The sequence below is a fragment of the Neofelis nebulosa genome, chromosome 4, assembly GCF_028018385.1.
Source record: "Neofelis nebulosa isolate mNeoNeb1 chromosome 4, mNeoNeb1.pri, whole genome shotgun sequence".
NCBI lineage: Eukaryota > Metazoa > Chordata > Mammalia > Carnivora > Felidae > Neofelis > Neofelis nebulosa.
The window spans coordinates 110,146,138-110,168,031 of record NC_080785.1 but is presented as its reverse complement, the minus strand read 5'-3'; the positions used below and the strand labels follow the sequence as shown (position 1 = coordinate 110,168,031).

Genomic DNA, 21,894 nt, shown 5'->3' with positions numbered 1-21,894 from the left:
TTTACTTTGAGAGACGGGGAGTGAGAGCACGAACAGGGCACGGGCAGAGGGAGAGGAAGAGAGAGCGACTCCCAAGCAGGTTCTGTGCTGTCAGCGTAGAGCCCAACGTGGGGCTCGAACTCACAAACCATGAAATGATGACCTGAGCCAAAATCAAGAGTTGAACGCTTAACTGACTGGGCATAAATATTTTTGTTCATGTTTATGCAAATTATAAGAGGCTTTTGAGTAGTGGCACTGTCTTCCTTCCTGGCAGCTCTCGACACAAGGGTGGTGGTCCGGGCCTAGGGCAGAGAGAACTGCTGCAGTCCTGTCCCACCTTGAGGCCCATGTGCTTCGTCCTGCTGTCACTGAGTCATGGGGTCATGGATTTGGCAGGACCAACAATAACAATAGCTCATTTCTCCACGTGTGCATGAAGCCCAGGAATGGCCTTTGGGTGTGGGTGGGCAGGCTGGGATGGAGGGCAACTAAACCAGCCCTGGATTATTCAGCATGCCAAGCAGGGGTGGTGAGGGGCAGGCCCTGATTTTAAGATATCTTCCTCACCAGACAACAGATTTCTTACTTGGAATTTTATAGTTTTCTGTGTAAATTTGATTATAAATCAAAGAGCAGCTAATTCAGTCAGTAGTCATCTTTGAGCCAGAACACTAGATGAATCGGAGCCTCCCCGTATTTATAAAGCACTCATCCGTTCATGCCTTCATTCTCTTGTTCCCTTGTGTGAGAGAGGCAGCTTGGTTGATGGAATGGAAAATGTCATCTTTAGATTTAATTGGAATGGAGTTTGAATTCTGGCTATGCCTCTCAGGGCTGTGACCTCCAGCAAGTGGAGGAACTCTTTAGGACCTCAGTTTCCTCATCCATAAAAAAGGTAGGAGATATTCCCCTCACAGGCTTGATCCAGAGGTCAGCACTGATTTGCAGATGACAATCTGCACCTGGAGTAAGTGGCTGGCAGGCACCCTTTGCCCTCCATCATTGCACCTTTTTATTTATTCTGCAATCAGCAAATGTCTTTCCAGTGCTGCAGATGTCCCTGCCACTGCCCCACTCAGGTTCCCCCTCCAGCCCCGGGCATACCTGCCTGACTTCTTAATGTGGGCCCACAGTGATTCCCAGGAAGGCCTTCTCTGCCTGTGGGAGCCACTTGGCCCACCTTGCCTGACAGTCCATCAGGCCTGAAGGACCGGGGCACCATTGTCCCCTGGAAGTAGTCCTCATGTAAAGTTGGGTGGGAGTTAGGATTTGTACACCCTTCAGGGGCAATATCCGAGGCTCCCAGAATTCCAGGCAGGACTGAGCTCCAGATGCCCACGGAGGTAACTTGCTTGGTAACGAAACTTCATTGGCTGCCCTCCTTTCCCTGCTTCACCTCCTCCCTCTCCCACCAACGTTTTCTGGGATCATCTCCCAGATAAACTCTTTGCACTTGAATCTTCATCTCAAGGTCACTTCTGGGGGCTGGGAGTGGGGGCAACCTAAAGCAAGTGTCTACTATGTACTAGTGGAGATGTTCAGAGATGAACAAGGTCTCTTCCCTTGGGGAATTCACAGTCTGAGAGGCAAAAATATCCCACCTAATATAGCACAATGACATAGTTAAGAGGTGTTGGGGGATTCCAAGGAAAGAGGCTGAGGGGCATGTGCTTGACACTTCCCAGGGGAGGACAAGCCTGAGCAGAGGCTAAGGGAGTCATTGCAGAGGGCAACCACTACAGGGCAGGACCAGGTAGGAGGCTGACCTTGCTGCAAGGTGTGGTCTCTGAAAGGATGGCTGAGTGGCAGCACAGACGTTGGTGGGATTGTGGAAAGAAGGTGAGGTTCCTAAACTCCAAAGTGATTTGTAGTACCTATAGTATGTCTTTGTGGGGTCAGTCTGCGAGGCCGGGCGATGGCCCTCCAGTCTGGGCAGTGGGGCAGTCAGAGCTTGGCCAGCCCATCATATGGGCCTCTGAGACTGTGGGGGACAGTGCAGTGGTGGAGCAGGGGGCTGGGAAGGATTTGAACTGGGGCTGCTGCCTCCAGGCTGAAGGCCATTTGGGGAAGACAAGGACTGGTTGGGAATGAAGGATAGACGGTATGATGGCAGAGCAATAGCAGGAAACTGGAACAGGCATGAGAAAGCTGTGGCAGGGTAAGGCCCTCCTTGTGCCCCAAGCCTGCTACAACGGTCCATCCATGTGCGTAGAATCACCCCTGCTTGTGATTTGTCCTGTTAGAACATTAATAGTAACAGTAAACATAGTAGCAGGAAACATGAATTGAACCCTTGCTATATGTGAGGCACTCGATGTGAGGACTTTACCTGGATTGCTTCCTGTCATCCTCAACCTTTTGAGGTAGGTACTAACATTAACTCCACTTTACAGATGAGAAAACTGAGGTTCACATCTTTCCTAAGCTCAGCTTGTGAAATTTTTTTTTAACTTAAAAAATGTTTATTTATTTTTGAGAGAGAGAGAGAGAGCAGGGCAGGGGCAGAGAGAGAGTTAGACACAGAATCCAAAGCAGGCTCCAGGCTCCAAGCTGTCAGCACAGAGCCTGATGTGGGGCTCGAAGTCAGGAATCATGAGATCATGACCTGAGCTGAAGTCAGCCGCTTAACCGACTTAGCCATCCAAGAGCCCCTTAAACTTTTCAAAAAATGTTTATTTACTTTTGAGAGAGGGGAGGGGGAATGAGCAGGGGAGGGGCAGAGAGAGGGGGAGACAGAGAATCCCAAGCAGTCTCTGCCTTGTCAGCACAGAGCCTGATGAGAGGCTCGAACTCACGGTTGTGAGATCATGACCTGAGCCAAAGTCAGAAGCTCAAACGACTGAGCCACCCAGGTGCCCTTCATTTAACCTTTATAACATCCTTATAGGTATTATCCTCAAGTACGGTCACATTGCGAGTTAGGACTTTAATATACAAATTCAGGGTAGGGAACAACACAACTCGGTCCATAATATCTGCTAACATTTTATCATTTACAAATGTATTTTGTGTCTATATATCTTAAATTTCCATCCCAGGACTACAGTTTGGTATAGTATCTCTTTGTAAAGCTACTCACTGCCAAAAGTTCAGCCAGGCCTGTGGACTCCCAAGGCAGCACTCTGGGCACTTCTAGATGCCCGTTAGTGAGGGGAAGAGAATGGGGCACGAGCTAGTTTGCAGGATTTGGTGCACACTGCCGGCCACTTACCAAGGCCCTGAAGAATGGGTCCTGTATCTGAGCATTGCAGTTGTCCTTTGGAACTTAGCTGGGGCTGCCCCCTTTGCAAGAGTGCTACATTCTCCCTATGGTTTCTTTACTATTTAAGTCAACTATTTTTACTATTTACTATTTAAGTTGCCATTTATCCTCATGCTTTTGATGGTTTATTTTTCTTGCATTAGAGGTAAGTAGAAAATAAAATGTTTCTTATACTCATAAGTATATTGACACAAGATAAGCCCACCTCAAAATTTACAGGGCAAGATTACAAACGGGGGCCCACAGGGGCACCTGGGTGGATCAGTTAAGCATCTGGCTTCGGCTCAGGTTCCTGGGTTCAAGCCCCGCATCGGGCTCCATACTGACAGCTCAGAGCCTGGAGCCTGCTTCACATTCTGTGTCTCCCTCTCTCTCTGCCCCTCTCCTGCTCGTGCTCTGTCTCTCAAAAATAAAAGTAAAAAAAAAAAAAAAAGTTAAAAAAAACACAAATGGGGGCCCCACAAACCATATGTTTAAATACATATGCAAGGAAAACATAGCTGTAAAATAGAGTCTATTCTGTTTTCTGGCCTTGACAAATGTACTTCCATAGCAACTTGGGAGGTCAGGTTCAAATGTAGAATTCTTGGACTCTTGTATAAAGACACAGGTCATGCCCCACAACTGGTTCATTCTCTGGGGCACTGATCTGAGTATATATCCTAGCAGTGGGCTTGGAGCCATTCAGAATTCCCAGGACTGGGAGCTGGAGCATTGTCTGGAAAGTTTAGGGCAGGATTACTGGCTACCAGTAGACATGAATCCTCTTTCCTTGGGGAGGGCAGGAGGTGCCAGAGGATGGCTGGCCCCAGAAGCCTAGGTGGATAAGGAGGTGTGCAGGCAGTACCCAACCCAGATATAGGACAGGACACCTGCTGAAAATCAGGGTGTCTGTAAACCTGTAGAATATATCTATATATATCTATATATGTATTTGTGTTTAACATGCAGATTTGTCTTTTGCTGAAATAATATAGCATAGGACTAAATCTTGTTAAATATCTAGCATTCACATGCCCTGTGTTTCCATTCATTTTGGACTTTCGTCTGATTCCACTGATGTTCCGGCTCTGTGGTCATGAACAGGTTTGTGGCAAAAACCATGAGGATGAACTTTGCCTGAGGCTGTGTCCCCCCAAAATCTCTCCTCCCTCTTTAGATGTTGGTCAGAAGAGGCCAACAGTTAAGACTGTTTTGAGTCAATTAGGAAAAATAGAACTGGACTGGGTATTGCTAAGTTTGTTGGGTGTGATACTGGTATTATTGAGGATGTTTGAAAAAAAAAAACCTTAATGATTGGAGAAACATGCTCAAGAATTTAAAGGTGAAATATGTCTGCCAGAATGCTTTAAAACTACTCCAGGAAAAAAAAAAAAAGTGTGTGTGTAGGGGGAGGGATATAGATGGGGGAAAAAAAGGGCAAGATGCAGACCATGACGGAAGCTGGCCTATTGGTTTACGGGACCATTTTATTATTCTACTTTTGGCGTGAGTGAACATTTCTCATAATAAAGAAGTTAAAACACAAGAACAAAACGCTGTCCTGGAGAGCTGATGGAGCTCTGGCTGCAGGCGAAGCAGCTGTCCCTTAAGAATGGCCAGTCTTCCCACACCCTTTACAGACGGGATCCTCAAGCCCCCTTTCCTCCTGAGTGGTTTTACAGCCCTAGACTCGGTTTCCTTCTTTGTAAACCAGGCCTCAGCACACGACCTCCCCCTAAGGGCTGTTTCGAGCATTAACTGCAGCAAAGGAGGAGAGGAGCTTGGCACGCTCAGGAAACAATCGGGTTTACAGCCCAGAAAGACTTCTGGCTCCACGTGTCCCCACCACAAAGGCCAAGCTCCAGGGTCCCGGGGGCAGAGTCTGCGTGGCCCTGACTTCTGGCGCGCTCTGCGTCGAGCAGCGAGACCTTGGAACTGGGGACACCCCCTCCCCACCTCCCCTCGGGCCCTGGGCAACAGGGCCCCGCCTCCAGGTAGCCCCGCCCAGTCCCCGCCCCGTCACGCTTTCGCCGGGTCCTGAAACCGCCAGGCAAGTTGGCCTGAAGATCTGGCATTCCCTGTTTCCTCATTGAACCCCCCCCTTGGCCCGCGCGCCTTCTGCTCGCCTCCTGCGCGCTGCTGCCCGGGAGGGGATCGGGTAAGCGTGGCGCTGCGCCCCAAGCGGGCCTGGGCAGGGGTGCGGGAAGTCTGGGGTAAAGCGGCGATGGAGTCCAAAGGGGGCGGTCTGGGTAGATGGACATGTCACACTGAGGAGGCCCGGCCCTGGGGAAGCGCTGGGGTTGGGGCGCGGAGTGGGGGATGAGCAGTAGAGGGAGTAAACCCAGGGCCTTTGGAGGGGGACCTCGGGACGGAGTGGGGCACACCTGGAAAGTCCGGGGCCTGGGCAACGCAGAAGAGGACGTGAACCCAGAGCTGGGGGAGTCCGGTGGGACGCCAGGGGCCTGCAAATAGGCGAAAGTAAGGGAAAGCGGGAAGGGGAAAGAGAAAGTGGTCCCAGAGGGGCCTCGGGCAGAGGGGGCACCTGGGGAGGTATCCAGGTAAGGGCCCAGGGCTGGGTCCTGGATGACGGACCTGGGGTGGAGGGAGACAAACCCAGGGCCCAAGGCGGGTTTGGTGCCTGGGGCGGGAGCGGGGAGGCTGGGGAAATCCAGACTGAGGGTTGGGCAAGTCTTCACGTATTTCTGAGGCTCTCTCTCCTGCATATCCAGTATCTTGGCTTACTAGGCCTGCTGTCCCCCCACCTACTTATCAGAAACTACCCAGGTGAGTATTCCAGCTGATTCTGATGCAGCTATAATTTAAGAGGCACTGGTCTGAAACATTAGAGCTTTGAGGGATTTGAAGTGGGAGAACCAGCCAGGTGCCCTGTGATGCAAGTGCATTATTACATTAATCTTCACAGCCTTGTGAAGTTGGTGCTCTAGTCCCCATTGAACAGACGAGGCACAGAAATTTCACTTTTCCAAGGACCAGCATCTAGGAAGAGGAAGAGCTGGGATTCAGACCCTCAGGGCAGACTTCAGGGTGCTCCCACTGAACCAGGTCTCCTATAAAACTACCAGAGGTAGTTTGGCCTCACAGCAGGTAGTGGGCAGCTGAGTGGAGCCTATCCATTCCAGCATTTTGGCTGTGCAGTGAATAGTTAGGACTGGCCTTGTCTCTTGCCTTGGGGTGAGCACTAGTTTGTATGAGGTACTGGTGACCAGGTCTCAGACCTGATGTGTTGGCCCCATGGTGCCCAAAGGCCCTAAATTCAAGGCCAGCTTCTCCCTGACTCACGGGGAGGCTCCGCATCAGTGTCCTCCTCAGTCTGGTGGAGGCAGACTCCCCAGGAGGCATCTGCAAGAGCAATGACCTTACAGATTCTTGTGACTGGCAGCCAGGTGGGCCCAGGTCCCCCTGCCCAGCCCTTCTCAAGGCCTGCGCCCGAGGAAGGGGCTCCAAGCACACGGGCTGTGCAGGGCTCTCACTCCACACTCTGACACCTTGGCAGGGTCTGACACCTTGGTAGTTCTTTATTGTGGGGGCCTGTCCTGGGGCACTGTCTCCATATTGTGTCCTCTGGGGGAAAGGCTGGGTGGGAACCTCTGCCCTGGAGTCAGTGCCACCCCCCCAGGTCTCCCCCTCTCTGGGGGCTACAGGACAGGGTTTTCCTGCGTCCACAGCCCACTCTCCCGACAGAGGCCGCCTTCACCAGCAGGCCTGTCCTTCAGGACCTGGTGTGTTCATCCGTATTCTTCTGTCGATGCAAATGACATCTGAACACATTCTCCTTCTGACACACCCCCACGTTCCCAAGGAAGCTGAGTGCCCTTGACTACCATCCACAGGGTTGTGAGTTCCCTGCTGGGGGATCACGGAGGCCCCACACTGTAAGGGGCACAGGGTAGGTAGGAATGCGTGCTGGGTGCTGACCCAATGGGCCTCTGGTGCACATTTGATGAGTTTAGAGGGCATTCTTCAGTGTGCTTCCCTCACACAAGTTTCTTCTGGAACTGTTCTGTGTGGTCCTCATAGCTCTGCCCTATACCTTGAGAGGAGGCCTCTTTCTTAGCAGTCAGGGAACCCTTCAGTTTAGCTCGGCTGCTGGCACTTGCCTCCTGGTGCCTACCTGGTTTCTTGGCGTATTTGGAAACTCATTTGTATTCTGTCTGAATCCCACCGCCATGAGTGAGTCATCCAGAGGGTTTTACTCATTTTGGGAGGAGAGAACGAAGCTTTGTGGTTCATGCTTGTCTAATTGTCTAATGTTTGTGAACGCTTTTGGGCCTCTTTTTTTAATGTTTATTTTTGAGAGAGAGAGACAGATGGAGCACGAGCAGGGGAGGGGCAAAGAGGGAGGGAGACACCGAATGTGAAGCAGGCTCCAGGCTCCGAGCCTTCAGCACACAGCCCGACCTGGGGCTTGAACTCATACCTGTGAGACCATGATTTGAGCTGAAGTCAGACACTTAGCATACTGAGCCACCCAGGCTCCCCATTGGGCCTCTTTTTAATTGGTTATCTTGTCTGATCTGTGTCCTTCAGCCGGTGAGCCTTCCCGCTCCCTGGTTATCCTGTGACTGTGGTGATGGGTGATTTCTCCTCCCCTTCCTCTGGTTCCTGCTTTTCCCAGTGCTGTCTTGACTTTTCCCCTCCTTCCTGCTTACATGCGTGAGTCTTCCTGAAGTGAAGCAGTTGTGATTAAGTTGTCAAAAGCAGCTGACTAAAGTCAACAAAGGAAGGATTCTCTGGTAGGCTGTATCTCATCCTTTGCTGACTTTAATTAGTGAATGATTTTGTCTGCTAATTTATTTTGTTTATTATTGGCTTTATACATTTTGTATTAATTTAACTTTTCTGTTTTGATATCATAATGAACTCATGGTCCTTTGCAGACTCAACTTGTGAAGTGGTAACTATACTATATTATTATTAGATGCTGAAGTTGTCACCGATTGACAGTGGTAGTCTGTTTACAATTTTGTTCCTTTGTCATTTTAGTCCCTCCTCTGACACCTTTGAAAGCATCTTATTTTCTAGCAACCCCAGAGGGTTCCAGAGCCGTCTCATCTTTTCTCCTGCCCCAAGTTATGGGATTCATTGTCCTCCAAGAGTCCTGTTTTGAGTATTAGACATGAAAATCTGAGTGCAGAGATACATGGCCCCCAGGCTAGGGGGACATGTTGTTGCTTTGGACTACTTTTAGAAGTGTCAGAGCCAGAAAATACATCTTGTTTTAAGGTTAGAGTTCACATGGACTTCCAGCGGTTTGATGCTCTGTACCCAACTATCTTTGAAGTACATAGTGTCACAGGCAGCTAAGATTTTTCTCCCACATTGGCAGTCCTCAGCTCAGCACCATCTCTCACCCCCAGAGGAGGGCAGCTAAACTGTAAATGAAATCACAGAGCTGGAACATTGTCAGTTATCTTTTGATTCATAACAAAGTACTGCCAAACCTAGGGACTTAAACAGACAGTGATTTATCATTTCTCAATGTTCTGTGGATTGCTGGGGTGTATCTTTGGCTTCACGGGGGTGATCTGGGGTCACTCAGGGGCCCTGATCCCTTTTTAGTGGGGGAAGCAACAGAGTTGTCTTTTGAAAACATAAACAGTCACTCTGAGGAAGAAGCATGTACTCCTTGCTCTGCCTGTAAGACCCTACGTGACCGGCTGCCTTGTCCTTCTTTCCTGCCATCCTCTTGTATCTACATACCCCAGACTTATTGGCCTCTTTGCCTTTCCTTCCTTGGAAGCACCAAATTTGCCCTACCTCAGTGCCTCTGTACTCGGTGTTGTCTGCTTGCAGGGCTCCTTTCCTAGATCTTTGCACAGTTGGCTTTTTTTTTTTTTAAGTTTTATTTATGTATTTTTTAGTAATCACCACACCCAGTGTGGGGCTCAAACTTGCAACCCTGAGATCAAGAGCTGGATGCTTTTCTGACTGAGCCAGCCAGGCACCCCTGCTCAGGGGAAATTTTTTTATACTTAGGGTTCATTAAAATGTCACCCTCTCTTCTTGAGTCTTTGATCCTCCATCCACACCCTACCCTACACTTTCCCAGGATAGTCCCTGTCAATTCACAGTATTTAATTTATCTTGTTCACTTACTTGTTCTCTTGTTTGTTTCTGTCTCTGCCTCTAGAATACAAATTTCCTGAGAGCAGGACTTTATCTGTCTTGCTTTCCACTGCATTCTTGGTGCCTAGAAAACTCCTTGCATAAAAGGAAGGAACAAAACATTTGTTGAATGGATGATAAATCATTCATGCACCAAAAGAGGAGAGGGATGAATAGGTGGAGCACAGAGGATTTTTAGGGCAGTGTAACTACTGTGTGTGATATAATGATGGATGCATGTCATTCTACATTTGCCCAAACCCATCAACTGTACAACACAGGAGTGACCCCTACTGTAAACTGGACTTGGGGTGATCATGATGTGCCAGTGTGGGTTCATCAGTTGTAACATGCTCCTGTCTCGTGTGGGATGTTGGGGGCAGGGGTATATGGGAACTCTGTGTACATTCCTCTCAATTTCTCTGTGAACCTAAGACTGCTCTAAAAAATAAAGGTGTTTTTTTCTTTTTTTTAAATAGTGCACATCCATTGGGAAGAATTCTGAACAATATAGACATACATATAAAGTCCAGAGGATTACATCCATACCTTCTGTACCCCAAGCCCTTTCTGTTTATATCCGCACCTCTTGTGTTGACTGGCTGGGTGGCTGTGATGCCTTTCACGGGAAAGATGAGATTGAGAGGTGGAATGAGGATACTGGGAGCTCTATGTTAGACCGAGGGTGCCTGAGATGCCTCTCAGACCGCTGAGTGGGAAGTTGGCTCTCCGTGTCTGGATCCTGGGCTGAGGGCCGAGCTGGGAGATGTGATTGGGAGGTAGTAGCAGCATATCATTGTTACTTCAGGCTGTGGGACTGGGGGAGGTCCAAACACAGGCTGTAGACAGAAAACAAGTGAGGAGAGTCTGGAGTGTCAGCGTTAGAGATCAGAGGAAGAAGCCACACCAGGAAAAGAGACAGGACACCCGTGGAGTAGGACAAAATGAGGCATGCATGGAAACCTGGGAAGGGCTGCCAGATAAAACACAGAATTTGAGAGAAACAGTGACTCACTTTTCAGCATAAGTATGTCCCATTTTACCTGCAAAATCTGACAACCCTAAGCTGGAAGAAGGCATCTCAGCCTTTCCACAGTGATGCTACAGGCCAGGAATGCCCGCTGGACCTATACTACTTGTGATGATCCCCCAGCGGGTTCCCCTCCTGGAGCCATTGTTGAAGCTGGATCAGCCCTTGTGGTTCTTGTTATATTGTAGGAAGAGCGTCAGCAAAATCATCAGGGAACTTTGGAGAACAAGGTTTATTACTCACAGGTCCTGGCAGGTCCATGGCACGTGCGAGGGCCACACAGCCACACAGTATAGTCTCAGGTGGAGAGGGAGGGAGGATGCGTGGGCCTGGGGCTCTGCATTTGTTGGGATGAGATAATTAGGGTTTCATGGGTTCACTGATTATCGGATGGCTTAAAACATGAGAACAAGAAGTAGGATAAGGGAAGGGAGAAGCAGAGTCACTCAAGCAGTCAGTGATCTAGATTACCCAGGACTTGCTAAAAGGGGAGCTTTATGTGTGTGGGTGACCTTGTGGGGTTGGTTTGCTAGGAGCTGGCTGCCTTTGACATGGATGCCTCAGCAATCAAAGGCTTCTTGACATGCACACACTAGGAGCCCCAGGAGAAACAAAATCAGTCCCAGCACAATTAACCTAGACTTTATTGTAGAGTGCTGAACACAGGAAAGCTCCAGAAGAGCTTTTAACAAAGGGGAGGTGGGCAGAATGTTTTAAGGGCTTTAGGGGGAAGGTATTTGTCAGAGTTCCTGTAGATGTTGCAGGAAGGGGTCAGCACCAGTGCGGCCATTTTCGGAAATGAGAGCAGGGCATTGTACTTGATAGTCAGCAGCTCTTCTGTGCAGGATGGACTAAACTTAATCAGGAAAGAGGAGAAGGGATGAAAAGGAGCAGGGGCTAAAGTCACATGCAGGAGGGGTGGGGGGGACACCACAGTGGGCAAGTCTCAAGTCCTTGAGTCTCTCATGCCCTAGTGAATCTGTATGGAACCAGACTAGAATGCTGGCAGAAAAACCTGGCACACAGGAGGGCCAGCAGTAGTAGATCTGGCCATGGGAGATTAATCTCTTGGTGGAACTTAGCCAGGGTTTCCTTGAGGGTGCGATTCATCCGCTCTACTTTCCCTGAGCTCTGGGGTTGGTAAGCAATGCACAGTTTCCAGGTAACATTGAGGGATTTTGTTAGGGTTTGTATAATGTCTGCCACAAATGCAGGCCCATTATCACTGTGTATGGTTAAGGGTAGACCAAACCAAGGCACAATCTCCTGTAGAAGAGCTTTGGCCACTTTGCGACTTCCTTCCGTTCTGGTCTGGAATGCTTCGACCCATCCCAAATATGTGCAGATTATTACAAGAAGGTACCTGAAACCTTTATTTGGTTGTATGTCAGTAAAGTCCACCTCTAAGTCTTTGAAAGGGGTGGCCCCCATCCATCACGTGCCAGGCAGGGGCCGTGGGGACAGACGAAGCATTGTTTTGGCACACGTTCCACCTTGTTCACTGACAGCTCGGCATAATGCTGGCAGCTGGCTGACAGAGTTGTTCTTTTTGAGGAGGGCCTCTAGTGCAGTTTTTCCTAGGTGTGTGAGTTGGTGATGTTCCTTCACTAGGTGATTTCCCACAGAAAACAAAGGGGACAAAGATGTGCCCATTTGGCATGACCCACCATCCCTCTTTGCTTAGTGTGCCCCCTTCTGTCGAGGCCCAACTTATTTCTTCTTTGGTATACAGGGGAGGGGAGGCTTCCCTCTGGGGTGCAAGAGTCATAGTGTAGGCAGGAGCTTCACCCGGGTCACCACAGGTGGCCGCTCAGGCTGTTTTGTCAGCTGGGTGACTTCCTTGAGTTATGGGGTTGTCTCCTTTCTGATGTCCCTTATGGTGTAGGATGGCTACCTTGTCTGGCAGCCGGGTGGCCTCAAGAAGCTTTCGTATTTCTTCCTTGCTTTGGATCATTTTCCCTGCAGTGGTAAGGAGGCCTCTTTCCTTATAGCCGGCCCCGTGCACCTGCACAGTAGCGAAGGCATCAGCTTCATGGGAATCAGTGTAGATGTTAACTTGTTTACCTTTGCTAAGGATGAGGAACCGGGTTAAGGCATACAGTTCAGCTTGTTGTGCTGACCATCCTTCCGGCAAGGCCTTGGCTTCCAGAACGTCGGTGGTTGTGGTTACCACATATCCTGCTCCTCAGCTGCCCTCTTGTAAATAGCTGCTCCCATCGCTGAACAGGGTGATCTCTGGGCTTGTTATAACCTGGTCTTGGAGGTTTGAGCGGCTGGTGTAGACTTCATCCACTACTTTGGAACAGTCATGGTCAGGTTCTCCCTCCTCCGTGGGAAGGAAGGTGGCCAGGTTGATGTTCTTAATGTTTCAAGAGTGACCCCTGGGTTTTCATAGAGAAGGCCTTGGTATTGTGTTAGCTGAGAATTGGAGAGGAAATGATATCCTTGAGCGCTTGTGAGGGACACGACCATGTGTGGAACCTTAACATTAAGTGTTTGTCCCAGTGTGAATTTGTCTGCCTCCTTGATGAGCAGGACTGTGGCTGCCAGTGCTCTGAGGCACGGTGGCCATCCTGCAGCCACGGGATCAAGTTTTTTTGACAGGTAGGCTACTGGCTGTTGCCAAGGCCCCATGCCCTGAGTGAGCACTCCAAGGGATATTTATTCCTTTTCATGCACGAAGAGGATAAAGGGCCTTCTGTGTCAGGCAAACTCAGGGCTGGGGCTCATCCCAGAGCCAACTTTATTTCTGTGAAAGTGGTCCTTGCCTCCTCAGTCCATGCAAGGGGCTCCCGGTCTGGCCCTCCCAACAGGTCATAGAGGGGCCTCGCTATGGCTGAGGATGCAGGAATCCAAATGCGACAGAACCCCGCGGCCCCTAAAAATTCATGCAAGCCTAGTTTTGTTTGGGGCTGTGGCGGTGTAGTGATAACGTCCTTCCTTTCCAGTCCTAGTTCTCTTTTTCCTTTTGTGAGGAGGAAGCCTAAGTAGCGGACCTGCTGCTGACAAATCTGTGCCTTTTTCCTAGAGGCCCGGTACCCCAAGTAGGATAGGAGCTGCAGGAGGGCCTTGGTACCTTTCATACAGTTGTCTTCAGTGTCGCTGGCAAGGAGGAGGTGGTCTACGTATTGGAGGAGGACACACCCTGTGGTTTCCCTCAGAACGTTGGCGAGGTCTGCGGCTAGTGCTTCCCCAAAAAGAGTGGGCGAGTTCTTGAAACCTTGGGGAAGTTGTGTCTATCCAGGTCAGCTGCATCTGGCACCCTGTAACGGGCTCAGTCCACTGAAAGGCAAACAATGGTTGACTTTGAGGAGCCAGGTGGAGGCAGAAGAAAGCACCCTTCAGGTCGAGGCATGTAAACCATGTGGCTGACCCCGGAATTTGGCTGAGGAGAGTATATGGGTTCAGAACCACTGGGTGTAAGGAAACAGTCACTTTGTTAATGGCCCTCAGATCCTGTACTGGTCGGTCTCCTCCTCCTGGCTTCTTGACTGGCAAGAGCAGGGTATTCCAAGCCAACTGACACTCAATTCGAATACCTGCTTCTCTGAGCTTGGTCAGGTGCTCTTGTATAACCCATTCTAGTCTTGAGTGGGAGGGGGTACTGCCTTTGTCTCTGAGGTTGGGCTCCAGGGACCAGGTCAACAATGATGGGGGCCCGATTTCAAGCTAGTCCAGGTGGGTTATCTTCAACCCATACGGAGGGGAATGTGAGCCTGAATTCTGAGGGGTTACAGAATAAGGCCTGGGTGCAGAATAGTCTTCATTCTTCTTCGCTTGGCAGGGTAATCGCCAAGACCAAGGTTTCCTTCTGCCTTGGGTTTAATTGAAGGTGAGTGCATCCAGTGGGTTCAAAAGTCATCTGGGCCCCAAGTGTGGAGAGCAGATCCTGGCCCAGGAGATGACTTGAGCAGTCAGGTAAGTAGAGGAACTCATGCCGGACCTTGTGACCCCCCCAAGTCCACATTGTCGAGCTTGACAGAAGAGCTGCTGTATTGCCCGTGTCCCAGTAGCCCCAAATATGGCTGTTGCCTTTTGGCTTAAGGGTGCCATAGGGGAAGTAACAACGGAGTGTTCAGCCCCAGGGTCAACCATGAAAGTTATTGTTCGGCCCCCTACTTTCATTTTGACCGTGGGCTCATGGGGGCCAAGAGAGAAAGAGCCTGGCCCCTCTCAGTCCGATTCTACCCTGGCCAGACCAACGAGGTTCTCACCTCGAGGTTCCTCCCAATATTGGCTGGGTTTTGAGGGTCCCTTCCGATTCGGACATTCATTCTCCTAGTGTCCCTTCTCTTTGCAGTATGCACATCGGTCCCTTGCTAAGGGGGCTCTGGGCTTCCGCCCTTTTGGTGGTTGGGGTCTTCCCACCTTTGCAGCATCTGTTCCTTTTGGTTCTGCTGTGAGAAGGGTGGCTTCTTAGTCTTCTCTCCGCTTCTCTTTCAGCTGTGACTTCTCTGTTCATGAAAACCTTATTGGCGACCTCTATCAACTGAGTGATATTCATCCCGGCAAAGCCCTCCAACTTCTGGAGTTTTCTTCTGATATCTGGGGAAGCCTGTGCCCCAAAGGAGGTATTTACCATCTGTTGACTTTCTGGTGCCTTGGGGTCAAATGGGGTGTGTACATGGCATGCTTCACATAATCTTTCATAGTAGTCTCTGGGAGACTCCCCAGGGTGCTATGTGACTGGGTTTGATGTTTGAGTCATGTTCATGGACTTTTTGGCTCCAACTAGGACTCCCCGAAGGAGGGCTTCCTGGTGTCATCAGATGTGAGCCTGCCCCTCTTCTGTGGTGAAATCCCATGTTGGGTGTTCTTCACGCATGGCAGCTTGAGCCCAGACAGCAGGGTCATTGATCCCCGGCAGTGCGTGATCTTCTAGGTAGTGTTGTGTTTCCCTCCTCCTCCTCCTCCTCCTCCTCCTCTTCTTCCTCCTCCTCCTCCTCCTCCTCCTCCTTCTTCTTCTTTCTTCTTTCTTCTTTCTTCTTTCTTCTTTCTTCTTTCTTCTGTATTAAACAGAGTACGGAGTAACTGTGACAATATTCCCAAGTCCATTGGCGGGTCTGGAAGAGGGACTCCAAGTCGGCCATTGCTTGAGGCTTTTCAGAGTATGATGGAGTGTTGTGTTTCCAATTGAGGACGTTGGTTGTAGAGAAAGGTTGATAATACGTCATGGAATGGCTGGGCTGGATGGTTCTGTCCTCATTCTGTCTTTCAGGCTCTCATTTCCCTTACAGGCATTTGGAGAGCATTAGGTCTGGGTCTGGGGCAGAGTTTGGCTGCTGGCCCCTGTTGGGGAGGATTCTCCGGGTGTGAGAGGGGCAGGGAGATGGGTGGCGCCAACTGTGGTGGCGGCAGCGGCAGCAGCGGTGGTGCCCATTGCTTGGCGGCGACTTTGGCAGCAGCAGCGAGAGCAGCCAGCGGCCTTGGGGGTGGGGGGGAAGACAGATGGGGGAGGAGTTTCAGGTTCAGGGGGAGCAGGGAGGGAGCTTGATGAGTCATAAGGAGGTGGAAAGACAATATCTTCCTTCGTGTCTCCTTTGAATCTTAGAGGAGTGGCAGGTTGCTTCATTGGCTCCCTGGGTGAGCCTCCGGATAAGGTGGCTAAAACCTGTGCCTGGTTCTGTTTGCTAACGATGAATCGCACCCAAGGTGGGGGATTTTGGGCAATTTCAAGCCAGGAATCGATGTATGGAAACTGATCAGAGTGGCCTGGGTTCCCAGTGACTATTAGCCCGACCCACTGCACCATTTGAGCATCTAATGTCCCTTCTGGGGGCCATCCTACATTGAATATGGGCCATTCTAGTTCACAAAAGGTCTTTAACTTCCTGGGTGTCATTTTCACCCCATAATCACCTGAAAATCCCTTTTTAAAATTTTTGAGCATGACCTCTAAAAGCAGAGGCTTACTCTGTTTTGATCCATTATTAATTCCTATCTCGTGTTCAGTGTCACAAACACAGACAAATGAGATGACCTTTAGATAAGAGGGCCAATCAGATACTCCTCTGGTCATGTTCCCGAGGGAAACGTTAGGTGAGGTTTGGCCGTAGTGGACTCAGCTTTGTGACTTGTGATCAGAATCTGATCCAATACTGCCCCAGACCTTATACTCTCACCACGACACAGGAGAGCCCATTCAGACTCCATAGACTTTTGGGGACCTTAAGGGTGCCTGTCCATGGAGCCACAAACTCGAACTCGGCTGGCAATCCTGGCCGAGCTGCTCATTCTCCTTCTCTGTCTCTCTCTGTCTCTCTGTCTCTCTCTCTCTCTCTCTCTCTCTCACACACACACACACACACACACACACACACACCAGAGTCTATTACATTGCCTTCCACAAAATTTTCTACCGGTGAGACCTATTAAGGCCTCCGGAGATTGATCACGTCCCTCTTCCAGGCTCTTGGGTGGGCCTGACTTCTTTGGGGCCCCGGCCTTACTGGTTCCAATGTTGGGTCCAGGTCCTCACCTACCAGCTGTCTTTGAGTCCGGCGGGAACAAGGGAGCGGGGCCAGCCTGAGGCAACCGAGAAGGAGACTGCCAAAATCCAGGCAGGGCGCACCTTCTCCCTTGCAATCCCTCGCTCTGTCACCGCCTCGCCGTTCTCCCAAACAGGTGGCAACAATGGGCCAGTGTGGTTGGGTTTCCTGATCAGGGAACCAAGTGTGTTACGGAACCAGGCTGGAACACTGGCGGAACAACCAAGTGGCACTCGGAGATCTTGGTGCATCGGAGATTTATTTAACACCAGCGGGCTCAGAGAAGACTGTCTCTCCAAAGATCTGAGCACCGAATGCAAGTGGGGAGGGTAATTTATAGTTGTCAGCTTCCATATCTGTGGGTGGGGGTTTTGGCGCACACAGCAAACAAAGGAAGAAGAACCCAGAGGAGGGGGGTCTCGAAGCTAGAGACCGGAGTCTGTTTTAGCTCCGTTGGCCATCTTTGGCATACTTTATTCACTTGTCCAACATTCCCCCCTTTGGTGCCCTTTAAAAAACTTTTAGTAGGCATAATCTTTCAGTTTTACAGGTTGGTGCTCTTGGAAGACTAAGATACGTGCAGTCATTTGGCGAGCAACAGTGTTTTCAATAAAACGTACCACAGCATTCAGTATCCAGGGGCCAATGGATCCAAGTAAAATTATGGAGAGGAGGGTGCCCCACCAGGGCAGGAAGCCAGGATGCCCAATCCGTGAGGTCCCATCCTTTCCATTGATTGATAGTTTCCTGTGGTCTATGTTGAATTCTTTCCTTGAGCTCCTTAACCTTTGTTGTGACTATTCCTGACTGGTTTACACAATAGCAACATCCCTCCCCTGGAAAGATGCAAGTCCCTCCCTTTTCTGAAGTAAGGAGGTCAAGGGCTCACCTGTTTTGGAGGGTCAGTGCCACCAGAGAGTTTATTTGGCTCTGTAAGGTTACCAGAGAATCTTCCACCCATTCGATGTCTTCACTTAGCTCTTCAGATAGTCTATGGTATAGTCCTATGGATGAACCTATGCCCCCTCTTCCAGTTCCTATTCCTGTCGCAATTCCTGTGCCTATCAGAATGGGTAGCAGGACTGCCCATTTAGCCCAGGACTTGGGGCTACAGGCTGTTAAGAGCTGATCTTCAGTGTATACAGATACTTCTGGGGTTGGGAAGATGGAATAACAAAGCTGAGTCCACTTGGGCTCTAGGCATCAGTAGGCCGATTTAGAACACAGATGGACCACCCCAGGGGTTGAACATAGGGTTGCATTCCTCTTTAAGGTTATATTTCTTCCACATAGAGAGGTACCATTCATACCTTCAGGGACTGTACAGATTAGATTGTCGGCATTTGAGATAGATCCCAGTGGCCAGGGGTCCAATTAAGACAGAGGTGTTGGTTTTGAGATTTTCAGGAGCTTCCCAGGTCAAAGGGATGGGAGTGGCTAAGTTAAGCCCTCCGGCTGAGGGGGCAAGCACATCCAGCAGATTTGTATGTGATTATATATTTTATGGAGGACTTGTAGAGTAGTGTTGGCCCAACGTTGGAGTGGGGAATTGGTAAGCATCTGACTGAGGGCTGAAAGGTTCACACCTTGGTAGGCTGCCAGGGGAGTGGCCGCCTTTATGGCTTGCATTCCCCTATCCTTTATAACTATTTGAAGGGCCCTGTCTTGCACCCCTCCCCCATCTGAGATTCCCCCATTGAGGAAGGTAAGTGTAGCAAGCTCACTTCCCTCTCCAGAGGCCCTTGTTGTGACATGGGTTCCTGACATTTCGGGTTATCTCTATGATCCAATACTTAGTCCTTGGGACACCAGGCGACTGACAGTGCGTGTTTTTCCCCTGTAGTGATCTTTGTGGAGGGAGGTGAAGGCGCTGGATGCCCTTGACCCCCTTATTGTCATATAACAATCCTGGGGGCAAAGTGGGTAAGTGGCAGTTGTGAGGGTGAGAGAGGTTATCCTAGCATACAGGCAATACTTACTAATCCTCCCATCCAGAGGAGGTATGCAAGGCCCAGAATGCATCTTTTTGTCCCATGTCCAGCTTGTTGGTGCAGTCTCTTTCAGCCCAATGGTAAGAAGTAAGATCAGGGCTATGACACCGGTAAGGGGCAAGGGCTGGCAGAGTTGCATCCAAACCCTTGGGCTAGGTTCACGCATTGATTCCTCAAGCTTCTGCCATGCACAGGCCAGCCAGCTTCTGGGGTGTGGCTGGAGCAGGGCTGGAGGTCTCAAGGGCCAGTTTCCCTTTTGAGGGTCAGTTTAAGCGGGTTGACTGGATCTGGATCACTTCGCCAGGTTGTGGGTTCTTCTGAGTTGTCCTTCTTAGCTCTGGAGTGATGGTCCCATGGGGGGTGATACCTGAAACTCAATCCTCTATTTGGTTGTATGTCTGTAAAGTCTATCTCCAAGTTTTGGAAAGGGCGGATTTCTGGTAACTGTCAGATCAGGTTTAGGGAAGATATGATTTGCATATTTAGGGATCCATCCTGTTTTCCAGTTGTGTAAATAATCATATGCCCATGGGGTGTTATTTTTATCCCTATAGAATAACAAGCACAGAAAATTTCCTATACATGAAATAGTTTGACAATTTTCTGACATTTACCTCAAGTTGTTTAGGCAAAAACCAAACATTTAAAGGTGATCATGACTAGAATTTAACATTCTTAACGGTGCATTGTTGAAACAGTTGTTCTCTAAAGACACACACACACACCCCTCCCTTTCCAGAGATAGCTAAATAGAGACCAATGCATCTGTAGAACAAATCCAGTCTTAACAAATCTGACCTAATTATTTACATTAGCTCAGCAAGAATAGCAATTGGTCATGAGGATCTTGTAAATTTTCTTTGTTGGAGCTTTTTATAACCAATCTCTGGGTTGAATTTTTAGTAGCCTATCCAGGCCAGGAGCCAAGCCAAATACTTGCCATCAGACAGGCCTGCAATACCTGTAGAATTGGGCAAATTCCTCTTTGTGAGGTTCCCAAGATATCCTGAGTTTCCTGCACCTGCCAGGAAGTGGCCGTCTTTACCTACCTGTTGAGGCTGCTGGGAACTCAGCAAGCAAGGCACCAGGCCAACATTTCCAAGGGGCATTATGGCTCCATGTTTTATAAAGCCAACCCTAATTCCTTAAAGCTGTCTGGTCATATCTGAGTTTATGAATGTCATCCTCAAATATGACATTCCAGTGAAGCCTTGGTAAAATAACCAGTATTTCCAATGGTGACCTGTTACATGATGAACAGATTATTATTGAATTTATGCAAAAAATTGTAATTCCCATGAAAGAAAGAATACTCATTGAGAGTTTTGAATTTCAGGGGAGTTATGTAGAGAAAAAGATAAATGCTTCAGTTTACAAATGCATACTTTATGACATTTTTGTATATCATAGATATCTTAAGAGAAAGTTTCCTTAATCTGGGAGATGAAATATTAGAGAACCAACAATATTTTCAACAAGAATCATAAAACTAAATTTCCTCAGTTCATTTAATCCCATGTTCCTAATTCTTGTTCAATTTGAATGCAGCTTTTTAGTTCTGGAAATTCTTACCCATTTTAGTATTAATTTTAAGATGTCAGATACCTGTATTTATCCACAAAGTCCTTTGAATAAATCTCCTTGAAGAAGATATACGTTTTGTGAGAGAATAAGAACAATTATAAATGACAAAATCTCAGAAATAGACATCGTTAAAGATTTGATGGGAGTTCATTACGATGCAATTGACAAAGAAATGTGGTTATTTCTGTGACACATAACATCTCAAGTAATCAGAATATTGTTGACCTTATATCAAAACATTAAAACTTTAGGAATTGCATATATTTGGGCAGTTACTGCATTTACCTGTGCAATACAACCTAAGGTTTACCATTGTATGACAGTGCTTTTCCAAGTAATTTAGCATCCCAAATAAAAGGGCCTAATTGGTCAAGAAGACTTCATTTACCATTTAAATCCTGAGAAGTTTGTTAAAACCCCAGAAGTCATAAATGCATCCTAAATAAAGATCATTACAAATCTTACAATTTTATTTATTCAACCAAAGTGGCAATAAAAGATCTCATAGGTGAATGTATAGCATTATACAATTATCAAAACCTAAGTCTTTTAACATTGAGAAGTTTTAACTAAGTAATCAAAGACCTGATAGAGAGGAGACCTAAAACTTTGATTTTCCTGGAGGATAAACCTTTTTTTGCCTTGTCTTATCAAGAGCAGATGAACAATTCAAGAAAACTTTGTCATTTTAGCAGAAAGAAAAGCAGAATTTCAACCTTATACCAGTATACTTTTAAAATTCCATTCATATCAACCTTCTACAACTTTCTTTTGCTTCCAAATTTTGTCCCAAAACCATTTCCTTCCAAATAACTAGTCTCATTTAGGACAAAATTACTTTCTTCTACCCTCAACAAAACTGTATTTCCATTCCTTCTATCTTTCTTATATACCTCCTATTTTCCTACATACAGTGTTGTTTTCTTTATTTTCATCAGTATTAAGTACATTCAGCAGAATTTTAACTCTTAGGAAACCTTAGTCTCCAGTGGAGGACTTAGTAACCAATTGAGACGTGTTTACATCAGAATTTTTTTAGATGGTAAATTCATGAACCAATTAAGTACAAAGCATGTTTTCCAATAGGTCCAAATAGCCTTAATTTCTCAGCAATAAAAAGTTCCCTTTTTTGTCCATCTTCTAATTGTTCAGTAGATTATTGAAAGTAGAGTGTTGAAGTCTTCTATTATTGAATTGTATTTCTCTCCCTTCAATTCTGTCAGGTTTTGCCTCATGTACTTTGGGGCTATATTGTTAGGTGTGTGTAATTGGTATGTTTTTTGATAATATTGACCCATTTACCATTATCAAATGCCCTTCTTTATCTGTAATAACAATTTTGTTTTAATGTCTATTTTGCCTGATGCTAGGAAAGTCATTCCCACCCTCCCCCCCTACCTTTTTTTTGGTTACTCTTTGCCTGGTATGTCTTTTAAAGCCTTTTTACTT

At 48.1% G+C, this 21,894-nt stretch overlaps 1 long non-coding RNA gene across 2 annotated transcripts in view; it reads left to right on the top strand.

Annotated features, from left to right (window-relative positions):
- Nucleotides 1–5,264: 5,264 nt before the first annotated feature.
- Nucleotides 5,265–21,894, top strand: part of LOC131509705 (uncharacterized) — a 30,475-nt gene continuing 13,845 nt past the window's right edge. For both annotated transcript variants that reach the window (XR_009260662.1, XR_009260661.1), the window contains exons 1-3: nt 5,265–5,384; nt 14,167–14,300; nt 14,826–14,953. This is a non-coding gene — a long non-coding RNA (uncharacterized LOC131509705). The remainder of the gene's footprint in view (nt 5,385–14,166; nt 14,301–14,825; nt 14,954–21,894) is intronic.